This window comes from Hyperolius riggenbachi, chromosome 5 (genome assembly GCF_040937935.1).
Source record: "Hyperolius riggenbachi isolate aHypRig1 chromosome 5, aHypRig1.pri, whole genome shotgun sequence".
In the NCBI taxonomy this organism is placed as follows: Eukaryota; Metazoa; Chordata; class Amphibia; order Anura; family Hyperoliidae; genus Hyperolius; species Hyperolius riggenbachi.
This window is the reverse complement of record NC_090650.1, coordinates 145,823,343-145,839,406: the sequence shown is the minus strand read 5'-3', so window position 1 is coordinate 145,839,406 and position 16,064 is coordinate 145,823,343. Positions and strand designations below refer to the sequence as shown.

The 16,064-nt window shown below is 39.9% G+C and overlaps 1 long non-coding RNA gene across 1 annotated transcript in view; it reads left to right on the top strand.

Annotated features, from left to right (window-relative positions):
* Nucleotides 1-1,790: 1,790 nt before the first annotated feature.
* LOC137517520 (uncharacterized) overlaps nt 1,791-16,064 on the top strand; it is a 76,640-nt gene continuing 62,366 nt past the window's right edge. Inside the window, exons 1-2 of the long non-coding RNA XR_011020554.1 lie at nt 1,791-1,850; nt 6,366-6,457. This is a non-coding gene — a long non-coding RNA (uncharacterized lncRNA). The remainder of the gene's footprint in view (nt 1,851-6,365; nt 6,458-16,064) is intronic.

Sequence of the window (16,064 nt, the reverse complement as noted above, 5' to 3'; positions counted from 1 at the left end):
GGGTCTCTACTGCGCAGGCGCAGAACTACTGCGCCTGCGCAGTAAAGACCCAATGACGTCACTTACACCACGTGACCCGCACCGTGGAGCGCACATGAAGCCGACCCGGAAGCTGACCTGGCGAGGTTGGCTTCTTCACCGCTGGATGCTGGGAGGGAGAGGAGCTGCCAGGAGCTGGAAGAAGCCCCAGGTAAGCGCAGTTTGTATTTCATATCATGCGCGGATCTTCCCTTTAAAGAGACACTGAATAAAAAAAAAAAATACGATATAATGATTTGTATGTGTAGTACAGCTAAGAAATAAAACATTTGGAGCAGAAACATGAGTCTAATATTGTTTTCAGTACAGGAAGAGTTAAGAAACTCCAGTTGTTATCTATGTAAAGAAGCCATTGAGCTCCACCAATCTCAAAGTCGCAGAGAGCTCTGACTTCTGAAGGTTGTTATCTCAACTGTGTCACGATATTGTTTTTTCTTCTGCACAGGACAGGTCAAAAGTTCACAGCCTGCTCTGTAAATATCATTTAGAATGCTGAGTAGTGTGCAAAGTGCAAATATTAGAGAATGATGCATTATTATAAAAAAAAACACTACATAACTGACAATAAAAATATGAGACTATTTTCTTTGCTTCTAATATTCTAGTAATTATCCGCACTACACAACCAATTCATTATATCATATTTTTTTTCTCGCTTCATTGTTTCTTTAACAAGCATAAACAAATCACAGTGTAATACAACGTGTTACTTTCTAAGTACGAGTGCAAAAATGCTGATGATGCTGAACTCCTACATCTTTGTCCATTCATTTTCTGACAGATAAATAACTTAAGAATCTGAAATATGTGTTGTAACACAAATGGGGCTCGATTCACTAAAGCGTGATAACTCAGTTATCACGCCTAAAAGCTTTGCACATGCAAACTAGGGCGCTAAGTAGTTTGCACGTGCAAACTACTAAGCACCTTAGTTAGCACGTGCAAAGCATGTTAGCACATGCAAAGTGGCATTTCACTGGCGTGCTAACACTTTGCACGCTTTAGTGAATCAAGCTCATTAGGTTGTGATTATTTAATAGAACTGAAGCACTTCTGACACCTTAAGGACCAGAGACCACTGGTACGAAAAATGGGACTTACCAATGGCTGAAGATCACTCGCCCTGCTGTCGCTATGACAGCAGAGCTCAGTGTGCCAGGCGGTAAGGAGCCGATGTAATTGGCCTCTGACCCTGTTATCACTGTGTGCCAATGAGATTGGCTCACAGCGGTCACTGGGTAAGAAGCAAATTAAATCGGCTCCTGACTGACTCACAGAGCTCTGTTGTCATACCGACAGCAGGGCAAGTGGGCTGTAGCTGCAGGAGAATGGCATGATCACCGGTAGCAGCTGGTCTAAATCTATGTCCTGGCAGGGATGACAGTTCTCAAACGGGTAGATTTCAATTAGCGACTTCCGGAAGCAGTTCAAGGGGAACTGTAGTGAACATAACATAATGAATAAAATTGTTTATTTTTTACAAAATTTATTTGTACATTTTGTCAGTGTTTGCCCATTGTAAAATCTTTCCTCTCCCTGATTTGCATTCTGAAATGTATTACTGGTGGTGACATCCTTAGTTCTGCCAGGTGATCTGTATGGAAGCTTTGCAGAGAGTTGTATGCACAGAGGAAGATATTGATTGTTTGGCAGTTGGGAAAAGCTGTTATTTCCAAGCTGTTATTTCCCACAATGCCACAGGGTTCACAGATAGCAAACTGTCAGGACTATAGTCATGGCATTACACTGTGGGAGGAGCTTCATCACAATATCAGCCATACAGACCTCCCTGAAGATCTATTTGAAAAAAGGTAAAGATTTCTTGTGGAAAAGGGGTAGCAACAACTATATTATACCAATCCTAATTTCTGGAAATGGGGTACAAAGCCAACATTAGGGTTTCTGTGCACATTTGGGCTCCTGTGCACAAATTACGCAAGCTCCACCATTCCTCCAATGCATCTTAGAAACAAAAGCAAAAATAAGCAACATGTTATCTACTATATTTACTATACTTAGTAAGGCATTACTTGGTTCCTCTCCCACCTCCCTTGTCTTGGTCAAATGATCTTACCCCATCTTTTCCAATAATAGTGCAGTACCTATTCAGTAGGAGACCTTGTGCAAGACTCCCTAACACTGCTACTGCCTATAGAGCGCATCCTAGTGGCTGCAGCTCTGGCACTTTGAGTCTGCCAGGAGAAAAACGTACTATAAATGTTTATTGTCTTCTCTTGCCTTGGTGTATGACAAAAAGAGAGTTCCAGAAGCTTGCGAAAATGCTACTCTTTGTGTATAAGTGTGGCTGCACTTTGCAGGCAGGAAGTAGCAGCCTGCACTGTAGCATGGAGTCACCCATGCATGTTTTTTTCTCTGTATATAAGTGGCTCCACTGCTCTACTGTGCAGACATGGCCCTACGTGCACCTGTGTAGTGCGGCTACAAAGAGGGCCACGGTCGGCAGCGTTGGGGTGCTGCATATGACATTAGTATGAAACTTTTTTTTCTAAAAAACCTTCAGGATGACTTTCTAGGGACATGCTGACAACTCCAATGGTTATTTTCTGATCACTAAGGATATCCCTACAGGATAAGTTAGTATATCGCTGGAGATGCTTTAGTAAATATTTATCTATTTTCCTGCCAAGTATTTAATATGTGGCTGGCGTCTGGCGCAGAATTGACTTTATCATCTTAATTGGCAAATTCTGCTGATGTTTATTGGTCCTACTGTTAAGAGCCAGCTAGTTTTATTAACCATCTCTCAGATCAGCTGTTGCAATGTAATCACTATCTTTTTAGTTAATGTCAATTTAATCTTGGGTTCAAATAGTTGTATGCCTTTGCATTTACTGAAATATACAAAATGTTAATCGCACACATCCTTAAAATGTTATGAGCTATTTGCTGAATGCTATTCATCTTGTGCTTCTCCTCACTAATTATTTGTGGACTCCAAGACCACATGTTTATCCCATACTTTATGGTTTGTTTTATTAGATCAGGTTTCCAAGTGTATAAGCATGCTGCATGTCCAATTTCTGCAATATCTGCCTAATGCAGAGATGCTTGTCGCTCTCAGAACTGCTGACTTAAAGAGGAACTTCAGCCTAAACAAACATACTGTCATTAAGTTACATTAGTTATGTTAATTAAAATAGATAGGTAATATAATCTCTTACCCACCCTGTTTTAAAAGAACAGGCAAATGTTTGATTTCATAATGGCAGCCATCTTTTTGGTTGAAAGGAGGTGACAGGGAGCATGATACACAGTTTCAACTGTCCGGTGTCCTGAGCACCTCTCCCAGTTGCTAGGCAACGTGAAGAACAACATAGGAAATCCCATCATGCTCTGCACAGCATCAGGAAAAACAAGCCCGGGCTTTTTTTTGTTTGATGGGTGGAGCTTAGGTAAAAATGCAGCTAAAAATGATGCTTTGGTAAGAAAAACAAAGTTCTGATGCTGTGAAACTGTTAAAGAAACACCAAGCCTTTTCAGTTCTGCTGAGTAGATTTTTAGTCCGGAGGTTCACTTTACCAACCAGGAATAGTTAAATAAAGTGATCTGACTTATTAGAACGCAATGTCCAGTAGCAAAAGCGTGTCCATTTTGATTAAAGGGAACCATAGATGAACAGGAAAAAGATGTTATACATACCTGGGGCTTCCTCCAGCCCCATACACTCTGATCGATCCCACGCCGCCGCCCTCCGCTGCCCGCAGCTATGAGAAACGGGACCCCGCCCTGCCATCAGTCGTAGCCAGTTTGAGCGTAAGGGAAGTGCACTGTTTGCGTATCTCTGCAGCAGCCGCTGGAGAGATACGTAGAGGGCGCACTTCTCCTGCGTGGCTGGCTCCATTGACGTCAGTGACGGGACCCGGTTCTTGTAGATGCAGGCAGCGGAGGATCGATCAGAGCGTATGGGGCTGGAGGAAGCCCCAGGTATGTATAACATCTTTTTCATGTCCGCATCTCTGGTTCCCTCTAAGAGGTTATATACACTTGGAGCTGATAATTTTTGGGTGATGGTAAGTGGTGGCTGAAGTTCTTTTGTGGCTTTTTTGCTACTTAGGGTGCCTGTTTGTTTACTTCGACTATTTTTTGCACTAAATATGTGCTAGTTTACTATCAAACTTTTTTTTTTTTTTTTTAGCTAGAAGCTGTTTTTTTATTTGTTTTCAAATGTCTTCAAAGAGGAATATTACTGAATGTAAATGAATGATTAATTTAAAATAGCTTATATTTAACAATATTAATGTATTATTTAGTCTATGTTTGCCCATTGTAAAATCTTTCCGCACCTTGATTTACATTCTTTACATCTAAACTGCTGGCAAGGTGCATCACTGCAGAATGTTTATTGTTGTGTATTCTGAAGTGAGCAAAAATAACGCCTGATCTCCCAGAGCATACCTTTATACAGCAATATATAGATATAGGAAGAAAAATGCAGAAAATAGGATAATTAATGCACAATTAAGTATGCTAAATAATGTATTCCATTCTAATTTATGTTGTTACTGTGCCTTTTTAAGGGATCTTATGTCAAACGTGCTTTGACAAGAAACCTTCTTAACCACTTTACTACAATGCACAAAACAGAGGACAAATGCACAATTAGTAGTAACCCCTATTTAGTGGCTTTTATGTGCACTGAATCAGTACATGTTCACTACAGGCTGAAATTTTCTATAGCAAGCTCTTCCACGCATCGGTTTAAATGTGTTTTCTGAGGAAGTTGGACATTGGCCACACAATGCATCAGCATGTTTTCTGTGTGTCAAAATTCAAGCTGGTTTCTTTACGTGTTTACGCATTTAGTTTCACAGCATCCTTGTTATTTACCATAGGTCTGGTTATATATTGTTAAAAAAGGGGGAAGCTCAGCTTTCTCTTGGAAGCTGAAACAAAGGATGCAGCTTCTTGCCAACCTTCAATTTTCACTTGGAGACGATGGACAAGGAGCCATGGTCAAAGGCTTTTGTTCCTGGACATCCAATTGGCTCAGTTCTCCATATTCTGCACTCTTACAAATGGACTCCTCCCAGCTCAAACTCTATTGAGGGGACTGGCTTGTAGAAAAAAGCCCACTATTGGCCAATCCAATACAGCAGACCATAGGTTAGAGGTCATACTGGCCATTATGGGACAACATGTTGCCATGGCATACTTGAGCGTTAGTTTGCAAACACATGAATTGGCAAACCTCCTAATCCTGATGCAAACTCCATCCTGATGCAAACTCCATCCTCGGTGGTTACCTTTTATAGTTGTGTTTATGTACTGCTCATGGCAATTCAGTGAATGGCATAACAAATATTGTTTTTAAGTGATTTAGTTGTTTTGATAAGATTTCTGAATAAAATAATGTATATTGTATTTAATATATAGCTTTTATGTCTTTTGACTTCATAAAGAGCTGACTGAAGGACAAAAGACAATACACTGCAGTTGACCCCCTCCCGACCACCTAACGCCAATCGGCATTAGGAGGATTGCTGTTTTCCTGGGGCGGGGTTTTGCAGGAGATCGCTCATGCCGATGTGCACGCATCTCCGCTTGAATGATGGAGCGGAGCTCCGTCATCAGTCTACCAGCGGCATTTGCTGCTAGGAGACTGTTAGATTGCTAAACCACCATATATTTACATTATACAGTGTTGCAATCTACAGCAGCGCTGTGGGGACAGCTGTGTCACTCGGCTGTCCCCTAGAGAGGTTAAAGAACAATCGGCTCTCATAGGCTGATGCCAATGACAGCCGATCGCTGTCATTGGATGGTGGGGGGAGGGAATGGGGAAAAATAGGGACATTTATTTAAAAAATATATACATAATAAAAAAAAATGCTGCACGAGCGATCAGAGCCCACCAACAGAAAGCTCTGTTGATGGACAGAAAAAGCTGGGGATTCATTTGTGTGCTGCGTGGTATGGCTCTGCAGCAAGCTTTTAAAGCTGCAGAGCACATAATTGTAAAAAATAGCCTGGTCACTAGGGGGTGTAAGCCTATGGTCCTGAAGTGGTTAAAGGGAATCTATCAATAAGTGTTAAAAAAAACTACAAGGTACAAATAATGTACAGTATTATTTAATAGCTGTGTAAGCATTTTCCCACTTTTCATGTTAAAAATCAGAGCCAAAACTGTAAGTTAGCTTTAGCTGCATTTAAAGAATCCATTATAAGAGGTGAGTCTGCATTTTATGTGAAATGTGACAACACAGCCTTAGCTGGTCTCTGCATGTATCAGAAAGGCACAGTGAAAGATGTTTAGCCTGCCTTAGTGTTAAAGTACCTAACTTTCCTTCTGCTTTGCTTGGCGCAAGGGTTTCACGGCACTGTCTTCAGACACTTCAGCCATCCCTGGAAGCCTGGGATCTTATCTGGACAGCTCATTCAGGGAGAGAAATCCGCTGAGGTTTGCACCTTTTTTTCCAACTGGTTACAGTAGACACATGGTTAATAGTTGTAGGGATGGGGATATTACAAACTGGGGCAGGAAATTTGGGCAACAACAGTTGCTAGGAAGCTTTGCTGCCACAGAGAACATAATACTAATTGTAGCTGTACTGGCACCAGTGAACAATTTGGGTACTGGCTATAGCTGAAGTGATGGAGCGGCAGAGATTGTAGTAGCAGGGTAAGTTACCGGGTGTGAGTGTGTAAGGGTAGATAAGTGTTTGGGTAGAGGTAGGTTTGTGTTAGGCTGAAATACTGGTAGGAGTAGACAGAGGGAAGATTAGTGAAAGAGGAAGGTTAGGTGAGGCAATAATAAAGTATCTGTAAAATTACTGATATTTTATTATCAGAATTATCCAGATCAGTATTTCCATTGTTCTACTAGCAGCTTCAACCTTTACCAAAAATTTCTCAGCACTCTTTTTTCATAGATACAGTAAAAACACTCATGTAAATGGGCTGGTTTACTTCCAATGCTGTCAGAAAATGAAAAGGAGTTTTCTGACTACATTTTTATAGCAAGAAAGGTAGATATAAGTAGGAAACGATTTACAGCAGTACTTAGGAACAATTAGGCAAGCTATTCCCATCCCAGTTTAAAAAACAAACAAACATGTTTATAGTTGTCCTTTAAGAGATCATTGGGTATCTGCAAGCAATAGTGTTGTACAAGGGCCATTTATCTGCAATATTTATTAATAACATAGTAATTAACATAATGTTGCCATCTTTGCAGATTGTACAAAAGTATTAATAACTATTACAGTGACACTCAGCAGAGTAGTGATTTTTGATACTACAGAAGTATATTGACAAATTACAGAATTTTAATAATATGACCATAATACTGCAATGATAATAATAATAGCTCTAAAGGCAGATAAATGACAGATAGAATTTTATGCTGATAAATGTAAGGCAGTGCCTCTTGGTCGTGTCAATGCCATTGTACCATATAAAGGAAATGGTATACATTTGGGGCTATAAGACTTGGAATAGGACTTGGAAGTACTGGATGATAAGCAATGCCAGTAAGTAACAACTGCTAAAACAACTGATGTTTACATAAAATGGGAAATAAAACCTAGAGTATTCTACTGTTCCTGCCTCCAGGAAGCAGACATGGAAAATGTTATGTCTGCATTTAAAGAGAACCCGAGGTGGGTTTGAAGAATATTATCTGCATACAGAGGCTGGATCTGTCTATACAGCCCAGTCTCTGTTGCTATCCCAACCCCCTCTAAGGTCCCCCTGCACTCTGCAATCCCTCATAAATCACAGCCACGCTGCTGACAAACAGCTTGTCAGAGCTGGCTGTGTTTATCTCTATAGTGTCAGTCTGCTGCTCTCCCCGCCTCCTGCAGAACTCCAGTCCCTGCCTGCATCCCTTCCCTCCCTGCTGATTGGAGGCAAGGGACGGGGGCAGGGACTGGAGCTATGCAGGAGGCGGGGGAGCAGCTGAGACTGACACTACAGATGTAAACACAGCCTCACAGCACGGCTGTGATTTATGAAGGATTGCAGAGTGCGGGGGGACCTTAGTGGGGTTTGGGATAGCAACAGAGGCTGGGCTGTATAGGCAGATCCAGCCTCTGTATGCAGATAACATTCTTTAACCACACCTCGGGTTCTCTTTAAAAGACGCTTTGATGCTCTCTTTACGCTGAAGGACAACCTCGGGTATAATTACTAACCAGTAAAGGATGTTGATATTTTGACCAAGTCATGGAGAAATGTTTACCTTTTGGACTTTTTTCTTCTAGATTAAGAAACAGGGGCCCATATGCAATTAACTTTTTCTCGTGAGTTTTCTCCTAGGTGATATTTTTAAACTTGTCAAAAAAATACATTTTAAGCCACCAGAAAGCAAGCAAATACTCAAAATACATTTGATAGTACTTTTCAAACGACTTTTTGGTAATTTTTTAGATGAAAAGTGCTAAAAAGTTATTTTAAATTGAAGATGAAAAATTATCTCCTAGGAGAAAACTCAGGTGAAAAAGTGAATTGCATATGACCCAGAGGCCCATATGCAATTCCTTTTTTTCACCTGTGTTTTCTCCTGGGTGATATTTTTAAATGTGTCAATAAAATGCATTTTAAGCCATCAGAAAGCAAGAAAATGCACAAAATAATTTTGATAGTACCTTTTCATTTACTTTTTGGTACTTTTTTAGTTGAAAAGTGCTGGAAAGTTATTTTAATTTGACAATGAAAAATTACCTCCTAAGAGAAAAGTCAGGTGAAAAAGTGAATTGCATATGACCCAGAGGCCCATATGCAAATCATTTTTTCACCTGAGTTATCTCCTAGGAGATAATTTTCATATTCTCTGTAAACTAAATTTTCAACATTTTACAATTGAAAAAGTACCCAAAAATTGGTGAAAAAGTACTATCAAATTAATGTTGAGTATTTTCTTGCTTGCCGGTGACTTAAAAGGTATTTTGTGACAAGTTGTAAAAATATCACCTAGGAGAAAACTCAGGAGAAAAAGTGAATTGCATATGGGCCAGAGAGGCTTAAGTTAGGCGATTGAAATAGATGGTCACACATTTTTTGACAACCTACAAATCTGTGTAATTATTTTTTACTCATTGTTACTAATAACCCAAGTTTGTAAATATGTAATAAGCCACTGCATTTTTAATAACAATATTTAATTACCCCCTTTCTTAAGTGAATATTGTTTTTCTGTAACAGCATGCATTAGTCCAATATAACATCATTAGATTTGTGATCTGGAAAACATTTATATCCTTATCAAAAATGAACTCATTTCAGTAGGCCTTGAGAAAAATTAATTTACGCTGCAGGTAGGTTGACTTTGAAATCCCAGTATGACTTTTCTCATGTAATATTAACTCCATTGCAGCTATGACAGTTCCTCTGAACTGAATAGCAGAGTGACAAAAAGGAGCAAGTAAAAAACAGATGTAGTACAAGACATGCATATTTAAAAACACGCATAACAGAGCCACTCAACTACTTCATATTCAGCCCTGCAGATAATATATTTACATGTCTACTACATCAAAGAGGATGACTAGTCGTTGTAAGGCATGCATGCACATCTGGTTACATTGCTCTATTTGCATATGCTATATTGAGATTAACGAGCAATCAGTTCTGGTTACCAAAGGCAATACTGACTTTAAATTCAGGATTCGGGCATTAAAAAAAAAAGATATAAAGATTGTACGCTATACATGGATTGCACAGAAATATCTAGTACATTTTTACAGTAAATTAAAAATGTTTTATTACTAAAGTAGCATCACATTGATTAAACATATCAGGTCCAAATATTAAAATGATATGATTGAGCAAGCAACACAGAACACATGGCTAAGTCAGCAATAATAGCACAAAGCAAGTGATATGTCAACACCGCACTTAACAATTGTGAAGCCTTATTATCTAATACGTTATCTAAACGTGAACCTACCTCCTATATTTAGGAACTTTATCTTTCAGAATAAGTGACATGCATGCATTCATGTTCCTTTTTTATATTTTGCAGAGTGGTATGTTGTATTTGGTGCACATTGATATTAGAGCCAAGAAGCTAAATCAACATTATCCTAAACTTAATTCAAAAGCCTAGCCTAAAGCTGGTCATATATTTGTAAGTTGGTGGCAGATGACATAAATGATCAATATCTACCCAATACTGATTGTTTACCCTCTAACCACTTTGTGTCGTTACATATTAGACAAAAATTATGCAGTAATTTGACCTATAGTGGGATTTCTCAATTAAAGTCTAAGCTAAAGTCCTTTAGATACCTAGATACAAAACTGGTCAAACTGGTTGGGGGCAGTGGTGTGTCCCCGAAGCTGTGTAAAATAACTTATTTGCCAAGTTTGGATCATAGCAATGTGATCCAACACAGTGAGTTTTTAAAATGAATTTTTACTGGAGTACCGTATATACTTGAGTATAAGCCAACCCGAGTATAAGCGGACCCCCCAACTTTTACATAAAAAACCTGGAAAACTTGGTCGACTCGAGTATAAGCCAAGGGTAACAAGTGCAGTAGCCTGTGGCAAGTTATTAAATATACCTTTTTTTTTTGTTTTATGGCAGTATTATCCAGACTTTCCATGGCATTTCCCTGCAGCTTCAGTCACAGGCTCATTGTTACAGCGCCCTCTAGAGGTGCCTCTATAGTGATGAGCCTGCAACTGACCAGCAGAGGTCGCCCGACACAGCGCACACCGGCACGTGAAAGATACACAGATCGCTCTTTATATCCTGACATTCGGATGGGACACAAAGACACCAACAGGTCTGGCGGTTGCTCACATTTCCATCTAGTGATGGAGAGGAGATAACACGGAAAACAAATGTTCTATCAGTACAAATCTGCACATGGTGATTGCAGCGGGGGCCGGTGCTAAAGCAGCCTTAAATGCTGGGCTGCTGTTGAAGACACTTGGAATGAAGATATCACAGGTCTGGCAGCGGCACACATTTCAATCTGGTGACAGGAGGGGGGGGGGGGGGGTGTAATAGCGCAAAATATAATTTCAATCCTGAATGGTAGTGGCAAAAAAAAAAAATCGTGAATGGTATAATGAGTCAGGAATGCGAAGTACAGATTGTTTTTTCTTTTTTGTTTTTGCTGCTTAAAGTACCTCTGTCGCAAAAATCTTAAAATGTAAAATATATGTAAACATGTACAATTAGGAAGTATGTTTCTTCCAGAGTAAAATGAGCCATAAATTACTTTTCTCCTATGTTGCTGTCACTTACAGTAGGTAGTGGAAATCTGTCAGAACGACAGGTTTTGGACTAGCCCATCTCCTCATGGGGGTTTCACAGGGATTTAATTTTTTCAAATGCACTTAGTGAATGGCAGTTGCTCCATCCAACTGCAAAAAAAGTGTGCGGTGAGCAAGGAGGCTGGCCAGCATCTTTGTGTAAATCTTTTTCAGGAAGTGTCTTTATAAAGAATAAAGGCCATGCTGAGACTCCCCATGGAGAGATGGAGTAGCCCAAAACCTGTCAGTAATGTCAGATTTCTACTACTTACTGTAAATGCCAGAAACATAGGAGAGAAGTCATTTATGGCTCATTTTACTCAGGTACTAAATGTACCACTTATTTGTATGTATTTTAAATTTTAAGATTTTTGCGACAATTCCTCTTTAAGACAGTCCAAAACAAAATGGATCAGTAGCCAGTTAAATCTAAAGGGAGAAAAAACTTGCTTTTTACAGAATGTTTCCTCTACCTTCCAGAGTCCACTCTTGCACAATAGTAACTGGGAGCACCACTGGAATCAAAGCACTTTTATTGGTGTAAAAGATCCATCAATTGTGATACACAAACAGCGACAACATGCTATTTCAAACTATGCATCCTTTCTCAAGCTATTGAAGTTCATTGTTAACATGAAGTACTCCAGTCCACGCTCCATCTCAAGACCCACTGCCTCCTCCTGCTGCCGCCTTTCAGTATCGATACTACATTGACGCAACTTGTATGTACACTTCTTGGTAGCATTGCTGATGCAGTCCACCCAGGTCATGCTGCCACTGCCGGCTAGCAATGTGGTCTCCCTGGTGATAGCTGACCAGAGGCCACCCATTCTGTTATTTCTCTCGCTGACCCATAATCCATCTCAGGTCTTCCATCCTTGGGCCTAATGTCACCACGCTACTTCTGGACACCTTTATGGGTGGCATTCATTCCAGATGTCATCCATTGCATGATGCCAGCTAGCAATGCGGTCTTCTGCTGATTTGACAGCAGCGACTGCTGCTAGTGGGCTGAGTTCACATGTAGTGCCACCCTTTCTTAATCCCAGGACCCATTTTTATGTCCTAATGTTTATGCTACCTTTTGTATGCTGTCTTTCATTCAAAAGTCCTATTTGCCTGCTGTCAATTTAACTACCATTTTCTGGAAAACCACAAAGGGATTTGGAACTTGTATTTTTCCCTTGTTGCAACTGTTCTCCTATACATACCCAGAAAACTTGGTGGTTCTAACATGTGGTTCTAACATGCTATTAACATCTATATTTGGCTTTTTGACTTCAATGGAATTCGCAAAATTGGTTTGCTGAAAATTCATGCTACCACCCAAAATTCGAGGACATTTATGCGGGACTGTCAGAGGCGTTCTCACTCATCCAATCCCTAGTGTTTTTGAAAAAATATCAAAATGTGGTTCAATGTGAATATTAAATGTGCTTTATAAATAAGCAGAATGTTTTGGTCATGAATGTTTAGGGAATCCACACCACCTATTATTAAGTTGATCAGTTAGTTAGAAGTAAGAATAAAGGCGTTAAAGGCCTTTGACATGTATAATTATAGATCCTCACATGATCGAGATATAAAGTTCAGCATCCTTACATATTATAACTAGGCTCTACTTTGGTGATATTCCTATGTCCTGAATTTACTGGAAAATGTCCAGTTCACCTTTCGAAGAAAATGCATTAGTCTACGAAAACTGCAGAAATAGATCACCTGCAATACTGTCAGTCATACTGACATTCATGGTTATTAGATAAGGGTTTTTTATACCATTTCATTAAACTTTTAGTTCATGTATTTTGTAATCGTCTGCATTTCTGCTAGCCCAGATTCTTGAGAGCAGGTCCCTAATGTTGTATAGGGGAAAGCAATTCACAGCATATAAATTTTAAACAAACTCATACTGGAGGTAAGAAGGTCTGTCAAGTTATGATAGATACAGTTCGGAAGCAAAAGGAACATAAATAGGTTTATTTAAATCTCCTGACCAGCTGTTCTCCTGCATGTAATTTGAAAAAGTGACAGGCACAAGGAAGCATAATAAATTAAATCATAAGTAATGACTTTAGAACAAGTTTATAGTCACTTGAAGGCCATCAAACAATGCCCCAGGTCTAAGCACGTAAACAGGTCTGTCAACACTTTTATTTCATTGACAAGTACCTTTTATGTGACTGTCTAGAGTTCAGCAATAACTTATTTTATGTCTGGTTAATATACTTTCAATAAACTCACTCAGATGTACAGTCTACTCTTTTATTTTGCATGAAACACTAAATATTTCTTTAATTACAGTAAAACTGAAATCAAGCTTATTTTGTAAACTTTAACCTTAGAACAAATAAAACTGCCAATTAAAGAATTATTTTACTAAGATACCATTTTTACTGCATTTTTGAAGAACTGAAAGTGGACATGTAAGGAGAAAAAAAATAAAAGTTATAAACTTACTTCAGTAGAGAGAAGCTACCTTCCTCCCCCTCAAGCCCACTAATGCAGTGCTGGGACTCTCTAAGCATACCCGGCAAGGGCTTGTCAGATATGCTACTGTAGATGGACGTGAATTAGTACAGTCTAAGCCTGCACAATAACATGGAAACATTTCCGCATGGCCCCTTCCTCCATGCATGAGCGGCTTTGAGCTACTGCACAGGCATGGAGTTAATTTGCGCATACACAGTACAGCACCCTCATGTATGTGTGAGTGTAATTATGTATAGATATTTGAAATTGGAGCTATTTACTACATTTGGTTAATTCTCTGAGTGATTTGTAGGGGAATATCTTTAACATTAAGTGCATGTGTGTGTTTCATTGCTGAGACTATTCTTCCGCAACAGATGTAAAAGGTAGACTAAGTAGAGGAAATACTATGAGACATGATGCATTGGATGTACCCAGAGCAGGGACAAGGTCCTCCAGCACCCAAGGCTTAGACACCATAGTGCGCCCCCCATCCCTCCCACCTCAGCCATCACACACTGATTTCTATTAGACAAAAAGGTGCTCCAACATCCCCAAAACCTTAATCTCTAGTTATCTGGCTTGCAGTCACTGCCATGTATCCCCTTTTCTTATTTCTATCTGCTTCAAGCGCAAAAGAGGAATGATAGCTGAGTGAGTTGTGCGTTCCCTCCTACACTGCGCCCTGAGACTGGAGCATCTCTCGCCTCTGCCTTGGCCCCAGAGCTGGGACAAGGTCCAAAGACACCAAAGTGCACCCCTCCATACCTCCCACCCCAACCATTACACACTGATTGCTATTAGACCAAGAGGCGGCCCAGGGGCCCAACACCTTAATCTCTAGTTATCTGGCTTGCAGTCACTGCCATCTATCCCATTTTCTTATTTTTCTCTGCCTAAAACACAATAGGTGAATGATAGCTGAATGAGTTGTGCGCCCCCTCCTACACAGCGCCCTCTCTCGCCTCTGCCTCGGCCCAGCCCTGGGTGTACCACCAAAAGAGTTGAAATTGCAGACAATGGGAAATCTTACCAGTGGGCAGAAAATACTTAATTCAGATGCAGTACAGCACTGAGACTCTGATTATGGCCGCACAAGAAGTGGAACTAATCATCAGATTCATGGAATCATGGATATACAGTAATAGACATAACCCAAGATCCGTCTATATATAGAGCCCTTAGAGACAGCCCAGCACATAGTGGTAGGGTGATTCATGCAGGCAGGAATATACACTAAATGGCACAACCAAGTATTTGGCATTTTGTACAACATCAACACAGATATGGGTTAAACCCTACCTTAACCAGATGGGAGTTAGTACAAAAAGTCATAGAGAAAAACTGTCCAACACAGAAAAAAAGGAGCATAAAAAGCTGGAAAAGTGTCAGAGCGTCAAGATAAACTAGAGATGACATTGAAAGTGCAGGCCAAAGTATTTAATTGTTCACAGGAGCACTCGGGACTGTGCCTCCTAAGCTAGGAGAGTGGCTCCAACAGATGCCCAAAACTACATGTTTCTGCCCAGAAGAGTGCAGGAACCTCAAGCTCACAGACCTCTGGTAGATGACACAATGGTGAGGAAGACACCTACCACCCAGTGGAGTGAGAAGGGAATTTTTATATTCTCACAATTTTCATTTGATTTATTGCTTTGATCTTTTCATTCCTGCTTCCTTTATTTGTAAAATGCTGATATATTAAACAGTGCTGTACAAGAAATAGGGGCACAGATTACAAAATGGTAAAGTAACAAGTACAAACTGTGACTCAACCATCACATTTGTGTGCTGGTCCTAGGAATTAGTCTATCAATGGCACTGCTTTCAATATGATTGCTGAATATAATTGGCTAAATTGATAGCATGGGGCCTACATCACATGGAACTGTAGTCTGTATGCACATTTTTCCATTTTTGTGAAGAATAATTTCCCATTAGTACTAAAATCATTTCTGATGTTTGCCCTAAATGTTGTGGCTAAATAGATTTATATTCTCCTCTATGAACAAGATTTGAACCCTCTAGAATCCCACAAGATCTCTGAATATAGTTGAAGATATGTAATTTCCAGGAACCTGGTTTTCTTCTGCCCAATGCTATAGAAGTCTGGGAACTATTCCTTCTATACAGCTTCTTATCTCAGTCCTAAACTCAAGCCCCATACACACTTCCAATGAAAGTTGTTTAAAACAAATGATCAATGGCTGGGTCATTAGTGACACATCGTTTGTGATGGGCCAGTACAAAAAGGACAGTGAAGATCCCGATGAATTGACACACAATCGTGTGTACATAGGGCTTTTTAAGCCAAGTCCCTAAATACAAAG